We start from the raw sequence: 8,205 nt of genomic DNA, 5'->3' as shown, positions 1-8,205 counted from the left end.
GAGTGAAGGCAGCAGTGGTGAGGCGAGGAGAGAGTGGAGTAATGTTGTCATGGAAACTGGCATGGATCTGAAGAGCCAAACAAGAATGTAAATTGCTTCACTCTCGGGGATGTGATGGCACTGCAGGGGGACGCAGCAGGAAGGATGCTGAAGAGAGCTGCAGATGAAGACGACGTGTGAGAGGAAGAGAGGCCAGGAAGACTCTCAACCTGAGGAGGATGGTGAGCTTTCACGTGCATGTCTTGGTCACACACATGCGCCAGACAGTGGTGGACCTTCTGAGACGCACTGCAATAACATGGACATGAAACATGTCTGTGAATATGAGATGTGTTAGACACAACCTCGGTCTCCAGAGTGGTCAGATGGGGTCGACCTTTGAACCCAAATTCCTTTCACTCCAGGATGCTGGTTAACGTCTCTGTTTCACTTGTTATTTTCAAGCACAGCAAGTGACGCCTGAAGTCATTAGATTTTGTTGGCAGTAGCCCACCTCCAGGTTAAATTAAATGTTCAATTTCTACATACATCTTGACGTTAACCTCAGCTTAGTCCTGTTCAGGGTCATTGGGCAAGAGGCAGGAATACACCCGGGACTGGTCGCCAGTCCATTGCAGGGAACACACACACACACACACACACACAAATTTTACAGTGTCCAATTAACCAAGTGAGCATGTTTGGGCCAAGGCAGGCACCGGGAGAACATGCAAACTCCACCCAGGTCCAGAGCTGGATTCAGATCCGGAAGCTTCTTGTTGACTGGCAGCAGTTCTAAACATTGCTCCACTGTGCCGCCTGATTATGACTATATTATTATTGAATTGTATTTACTTGTCCGTACACAAATGGGCAACCAAAATGTAAATAATATTAATATACTGTACATAATAAATGCCATCTACCTATCAGAATCAGAAAATTTTTTCAAAATGTATTCAAAATGTATTAATCCCAAGGGAAATTGTGTTCGTAACATGCTCTGTACACAACATATCACAATAAATGAAAAAGAAATATTATAAAGTGCAAAAAAAAAAGCGATACAAAAGAGCTTAGAAAACAATGTGCAAGAAAATCAATTCAAGAACGGAAAAACGTACCAACGAGTCCATCATTGTAATTTTTTCAGGGATGAATTGTATGTTTTTATCAATGGAGAAATGTAGTGGAGTTTGGATGTCGAGTGCAAGTGTCCTGCAGGTGGCAGCAGAGCAGCTCCGATGGCGCTGACGAGCGACTCATCCTCAGGTCACGTTCAGAGGAGCAGCGTTTGTGTTAGGATCATTTGCTCTGTCACGAGCTCATAAAAGCACTTACTGCCCGAGTGTTGCAGAGCCCGGTGACGTCAGCACTATGCGCACACACGCAGCTGACATGAGGTTTAGCAGGGGCCACCCGAGGTGAGGCCCTGAATGGATTCTCGACCCTAAAAAGCGGGTTACTGGGTCCGGAGGTGTCGGCGAGCGCGTGGCGGCTTCTTCCTTCACTGTCTGGATCCCATTAACTCTACTTCTATTCGCTCCTTCAGCAGGCCCTCCCCTCGCGTCAGCCCACCCGGCGGTGTGTGGAGCAGATGCGGTGTGGAGGGTCGCAAGTGTCAGCGTGAAGCTGAGCCCCATACAACTTCATCCTCCAGTTTCACCTCCTGAACCTGACTCTACCTTTTCTCCATCGCCACCATCCTCGGTCCAACTCTGCCTCTCCCCTCTCCAAACGTGTCCTTTCTCCCAATGTCAACCTCGACTTTGCTGTGAAGCTTCCCTCAGAAGTCACACTCCACCCTGCCGCACTCTCTTCTTCACCTCCCTCACCTTGTCACTTAGGTAACGTCAAACATTTTTAAGTCTCATTGTAAAAGACAGAAAAAGAAAATAATTTAAACACAAGGTTGTGCATGTGAGGGATCACAACACATTAGACTGACAGAGGGTTGTTTTCACGAATCACGAAGAATTTTAAATGTCATTTCTCTATGTGACACTTATGTGGTTTGTTAAACACGCATAAAATAGTGTTCAACATGTCACAAGTAGTTTAATAAATGAAAGATTTGTATTTAAATTATTGCCGTAATATTCAATGGACAATTGAAGTGAATCCTGATTATTCTGAAATATGACAGTGAAAAGGGTGAAGTAGTCAGGATGCACTTGCTATATGGGTGGAAATCCAGGCAAAAATGAAGGCAAAAATATCAAGGAACCTTTTTGTGTCGTAAAAACAACGTGACTACAAAAGATGAATTTTGAAATATTTCGCACAGAATGCAACGTCTCCTCAAGACTAGTCGAGATCTCTATCCTTGTGAGGACCTCTCATTGGCATAACCCTTTCCCCGGCCTCTCCCCCTAAACCTAACCATCCAAAACACATGGCTCACCTGGAATTTAAACGTAACCTTGTGGTGTCTAGCAAAAATCTCCCCACAGAGCTAAATGTGCTCACATGCAAAGCTAAGCCAGGTAGACACACACATACAGTGAATGTTGGCTGTCATTTTTTGAGGCGCGACAATGTTTTTCTGATGGGACAGGTGACACTTCTGCTGTCAGGCTGGTGTGAGGAGCCTCATGACCGAGCAGCTGGTGTTTCACATCTGAAGCTGCTGGTCGAAGGGAGGAGCCTGTGGTGTATTCTATATTCTAGGCCCAGACAGAACCAAGGTGATCGACAGCTAGCGGCAGTTTGTTTCGCAAGTGCTTGATGTGTGACACGCCTTTGCTGGATATCAACTCACTCACACACACGCACACAGTCCTGTCCCTGTAATTGATCCCAGACTGGACACTGGAATTGCCCGCAGCAATTCATATCGTTTCTATCTTTCAGAACCTCGACTGCTTCCAGATGAGACTCAAAAGTTCAGGAGGAGGGAAGATTCTGATGCTTTCTGACCACTGTCTTCACTCACATACACACACTCAAACACACACACTTATGCATTTATATCGCCATCCTTGTGGGGACCTCTCATTGGCATAACCCTTTCCCCAGCCTCTCTCAGTAAACCTAACCATCCAAAACACATGGCTAACCTTAACCAGGAGTCTGAACCCAACTGAAACCCAGTTATAATGACCCAGTTATTTTTGAAGTCTTCAACCTGAAATTGAGGATTGGACCTGTGGGGACCGGCAAAAGGTCCCCAAGAAGGCTCCCACAAGGAGGTGTTTTCCACACCTGCTTCTCAAAAGACTGTACGACCAGAGGAGTTGGGACACTTAGATATTTAATATTTATTTAAATTTTTTTAAGTTATTGTTGAAATTGTTGTAAGAATATATTAAGCTATACAAAACTGCTCAAACACTGATGGTGTGGGAAATTGTATTGCAGATGAGTTAAATTAAATCATGCTGTTGAGTTAGATTTGTTTTGTTGATACAAAACACTTCTGCTTCAACCAGTGATGAGATTAATGGTGAATTAAAACAACCATAAACTAATTTATGAGTTAATATTAAAATAACAGAAAGAGATGAAACTGAAATAAATCATTTTATAACATTTTATAAAATTAAAATCATAAAATTGTTTTAATCAGAATATAAACTGCAACATTAATTAAATATTAATTCAGATTAATTAAGCACTTTTATGATAAAAATGCAGTTGATACGATGACAGTGAAACATCAACTATTAAGAAAGAAGAATTCATGAGTGAGATTCTGTCCCCGTGAGTCTTGGCCACTTCCTGTCACATGACAGTGGCTGCCTCTTGACGCCTGACTCAGCAGGACTGACTCGCTGAGACACCTCCATGAAGGTGAGTGGGTGGACAGCCGCCAGACGTGGAGCCTCGCCGCCGTCAGCTGCCCGCACCAGCGAAGAGGGAGCACCTGCTCTGAGAGGACTGTGGCTAGCAGCTACTGTACACTAAACAGCTGAAGCAGGAGCAGGCGGGAGGGACGGGGGCTGGACAGTGGTCAAGTCTGCAGAACTTAAGTGCTCCACGCTACATTAGCCGCCAAAGCCCTTCCACATGTTGTTTGCAGAAGCTTAAACCTCAACCCTCATCTGGCTGCAGCAGGTCCGCTGGTCCACAACGGCACACAGCGTCTCCTGACATGGACCTGATTCCTCCCGGAGCAGCTGCAGGCCCAGGGCGGCCCGGCGAGTCTGAGTCCATGAGTTAGACCGACAGTTCCTGGAGACGCCGAGTGCAGGAACCAAGGTCGCGGTTCCTGCGCACTTCAGTTCTTGAAGCTTCAGAGAGGTCGGCAGTTACCCGCCTCAGAGTCTCAGGTTCTGCAGGTCAGGAAGTGAGAGGACCTGGGCACTGAAGGGTGGAAAACTGCATCATGGGATGTGCAAACATGCATTATTGACCACCATGGTTCGCATGAGATGCTCTTGAGATTCTTCTCATTTCCATCGGGGACAGCATGGACCACTGCTCTCGGACACAACAGTAACGCAGCTGTTCCACAGACCTTGGCTTTAGCCGAGGGAGGGAACAAAGGCAGGGGAGAGCTGAGCTCTCTCCCTCCTCCTCCTGCATGTGCAGTTGAAGGACAGTGCTTGTAAACCCGTGAGACTGGAGGATCAGGGTAGTGTCTGGTGACTCATGGGTTACCGAGTCGCCGGTGGAGAACAGCAGAATCTCAACCTTCATTTCCTATCTGCCCGCTAAGCTCTCTCAGGTGCTGAGCGGATCCAGACCCGCCTCTTTGGCAGCACATGAGAGGAGAGGCTCCGGCTCAGGACCTTCAGACGAACGCTGCTCTTTATGGGGGCGTCCGACTGTAGGACAGGTGGGCTTTGTCCTTCCTGTAACAAGACTCCTTCCCACTGGCGCAGTTGTGGGCGGACCACCTAAACATGACGTGACTCGACCCCAGGGAGCTGGGACGTGTGGTACCACTTATCTACTGGGAGTTTGGTTCTCTCTACAGCCACAACAGAGACGTCTGGTACCGGTGAAATGTTCCGGCTCTGGTTCTGACTCTTAACTGTCCCGTCCCAGGAATGACTCCTGCGTCCCCCATCACTTGATTTGACTCTTTGTTCCTCACCAACTGTGACTCCAGAGGCCGATTCTGACTCTTGATTCCACGATTCATATCGTCCTCATCGTCACTCACCACTGAGCCAGTCACAAACCCGGCAACATCAGAGACCGCCGTGCGACTCGGGAAGACTCTGGGAACTTGTTTCACATGCTGCTGTTCTCTAAACATAGTCTGCTGCCGACGAACCTCGCACTAATTAGAGCTCTCTGGTTCTGAGGTCGCCTCCAGCCAGACTCGTCTCTCTGACTCGCCGCTTCAAACTGACTTTTTATAGCGACAAGAACGTCGTCACCAACTCCCGCGTTTCGGGAGAGAAATGGAGGAGAACTCAAAAAACTGTTTTCTTTCGGTGAAAGACTCGTAAAAGCCTGTCGAGTTTTACGACCTGCACCTGGAGCTGCACAGCTAATGAGTCCATGAAAACACATGTAGCTGCTTCGCTAAACTTTTGTTTACTTCACAGTGACTGATGATAATGACAAACATGCTGGCAACAAAGCAGCACGACAGAAGTAAAAGCGGCCCGCTGAGAGCATGCTAGCATGATGTAGCAGGGTGCTACAGTGCGTAAAACTGGATTCTGAAATCTCAAGGTCAACAAACATCAAAAACGATGGAAAAATCATGGAAATTAAATACATGTATGTGGTCATGCGATAAAGAATGAGCTATGTGAAAGACTGTCAACAGTAGGGGGCGGAAGAGAGCGTCACAAAAGCAGGTAGAGGGTGACGCGCTGAAGTCAAAACAACGCAGATTTACAACCCAGATGTGAGCGACAGCAGAACAGTCTTAGCTGCTTAGCTTCTTAAAAAAAGACTAAAATGTATTAAAAAAAAATAGAAAATGTCCGACACCAGAAACAAGGAATATAAATTAAATATATCAATAAATGTAATGACTATGGATACAAAAAATGTACAGTTAGAGTAAAAATTGTGTGTGAAAATTGTTTTCTCAAAAGAAAAAAACGAATATATGAACAAACAAAAAAATACAAAAAAACAGCATGCATTGGTTGAAAAGACCATCACATAAATAAGTAAAAACTCCCAATTAAAACAAATTTTCCAAAGAAAAAAAAAGAAAAAACATCCATCCATGTAACAATTGGCGCGGATGTTAGCTCGAGCTAACACTGGTGGCGCTCATGGCTACTTTAACGTCAGCAATTGACAGTCTTGAGTCTTCTTCACAGTAAAACTTTTCTCGGCTGACGACACCTGAGACCTCAGGGCCGCGTCACCATGGCGACGCTGAATAATTTAAACCTGATCCAGTGTCTGAGCTCCAGCCGATGGGAATGCTCACTTGGCCGCGGGAAGGCTCCGGCGATGACTCTCTTCCTGGTCCTGGTCCTCCTCCTCTGGCTCCCGGCGCGAGGTAAGGCCTCATTGTTCTCAACAAAAGCCGGTCCAGGGCGAGTCGACACAGGCCGCCTCTGAACGCTCATGTCATGATTTGGTTAAATTGCTGAGCTCTGCCAGAGGGAGGTCCATAAAACGGAATCCATCAAACGGGCCGGAGGCGGAGGACTGTCTTTAATTATGGGCCGCCGTCCTCCCGCTGACGCAGCCCATTCCAGACTCTGAAAGAGCGGAGCATGACAACTCAGGGACTCGCCTGTGCTTCCAGGGTCGCAGGATGGTGAGGAGGTGGAGTACGTTGACTTCAGCAGCACGGCGGTGGTCGGCGGATCCGTGGCATTGAACTGCGGCTCGGTGGTGCCGGCCATCTTTATTTGGGGATTCACCAAATTCGGAACCGACAACAGCATGGCGCTGCTCTACAACAACGGTCACAAGTCCAAGATGCAGAGTCCGGTGGGCCACCTGGGTCGGATGTGGGTCAACAAGTCCACCCTGGTCATCGAAGACCTCCGACCAGACGCCAAGGGGCTGTACACCTGCCAGGCCATGTTCAAAGGTGAGGATGGCACCACCATCAAGTTCTACAGCACCCGCCTGGATGTGGACTGATGAGAGTCTCAACCTCCTGATGTTCTCCTGACTCATTAAACTGATCCACACATTAACCCATGAGTCACATGTTCCCATGCTGTCGTGATGATTGTGTCCATCAGAGGACTCACAGTGGAAGGGATCAGCTGTGAAACAAGCCATCGACTTTTCACCTCATCATGTGGAAACATTTCTCTCTCAGGACTTGTCAAACTCTGACTCGAGCCTAACACACCTGAGAGTCTCAAGACTAGATTCAACTGCACTGCGCCAAATGAGTCTGCGACTCACTTGCAAGACAGGAAGTGACTCAAATTTCTAGAGAGTCAAGAGTCCTGATGACTGCAGAGACTTGAGTCAGACTGACATGACTCTCAGTAACTCAGTGGCATCTTAAGGACTTCACTCAAGATGACTTAATCAAGTGAGTCATAGTTGATTTACAGGTGTTATGGAGTCACAAACATCGAGTGAGTCCCTATGTTTTTGACATGGCTGACTCTATTCAGCTAAAACTGAGACATGATTGTTCCTTGCTATGTAGTCGATTCCCTCGTTCACCTAAGAACATTTTTTGGGGACTGAGACCCTGAGCTTCATGACTGTGACTCGTGGAAGTGTGTAAAACTCGTGTGTTGACAAAATGGAGTTGCTGGTTTCATGGATTTGCGTCCAGAGCGAATCGCAAACACAACAGTGGAGACTGGAGGATGAAGCCGCCCGCAGCAGAACCACAAGGAGCCAGCACACTGATCCACTTCCACGCTGGAAGAGAAGCCACGGAGGACAATGTGCCGCCTTGTTCCCGAGGGCGATGAAGGACAGCGTGGACGGACGAGCGTGGGAGACGGAGAAGGAGCTTTGCTGTCGCCCACTCCGTCTGTCGCAGCTTCAGCTTCTGAGGGAAGATAAACTGCAACCGAGGAGCCAAATGTGGGTTCGACTTCAGAACCGTGGTGAGAGACTCAGGTCCTCAGCAGCAGGTCCCAGCATGTTCAGCAAGGAGCTAATGGGAACTTTTAAGAAGGTCCAGGCACCATGAGAATATGGAGTGTATCTTCCTGTCTGAGGGTCACCTGACCTCTGTCCTGGTACCAAGGCTCTGGGTTATTCCAGTGGAGTCATTTGAACCTCTGAGACCAAACCTGATGGGTCAGAGCCAAATCCAATGTCTGGGTGGTGACCTTTTGGGAGCAGGACAAATGAAAGCGCTGTTGTTTTCTCGTC

Source organism: Synchiropus splendidus, chromosome 8, assembly GCF_027744825.2.
Source record: "Synchiropus splendidus isolate RoL2022-P1 chromosome 8, RoL_Sspl_1.0, whole genome shotgun sequence".
Classification (NCBI taxonomy): Eukaryota; Metazoa; Chordata; class Actinopteri; order Syngnathiformes; family Callionymidae; genus Synchiropus; species Synchiropus splendidus.
This window is presented reverse-complemented; position numbering follows the sequence as displayed.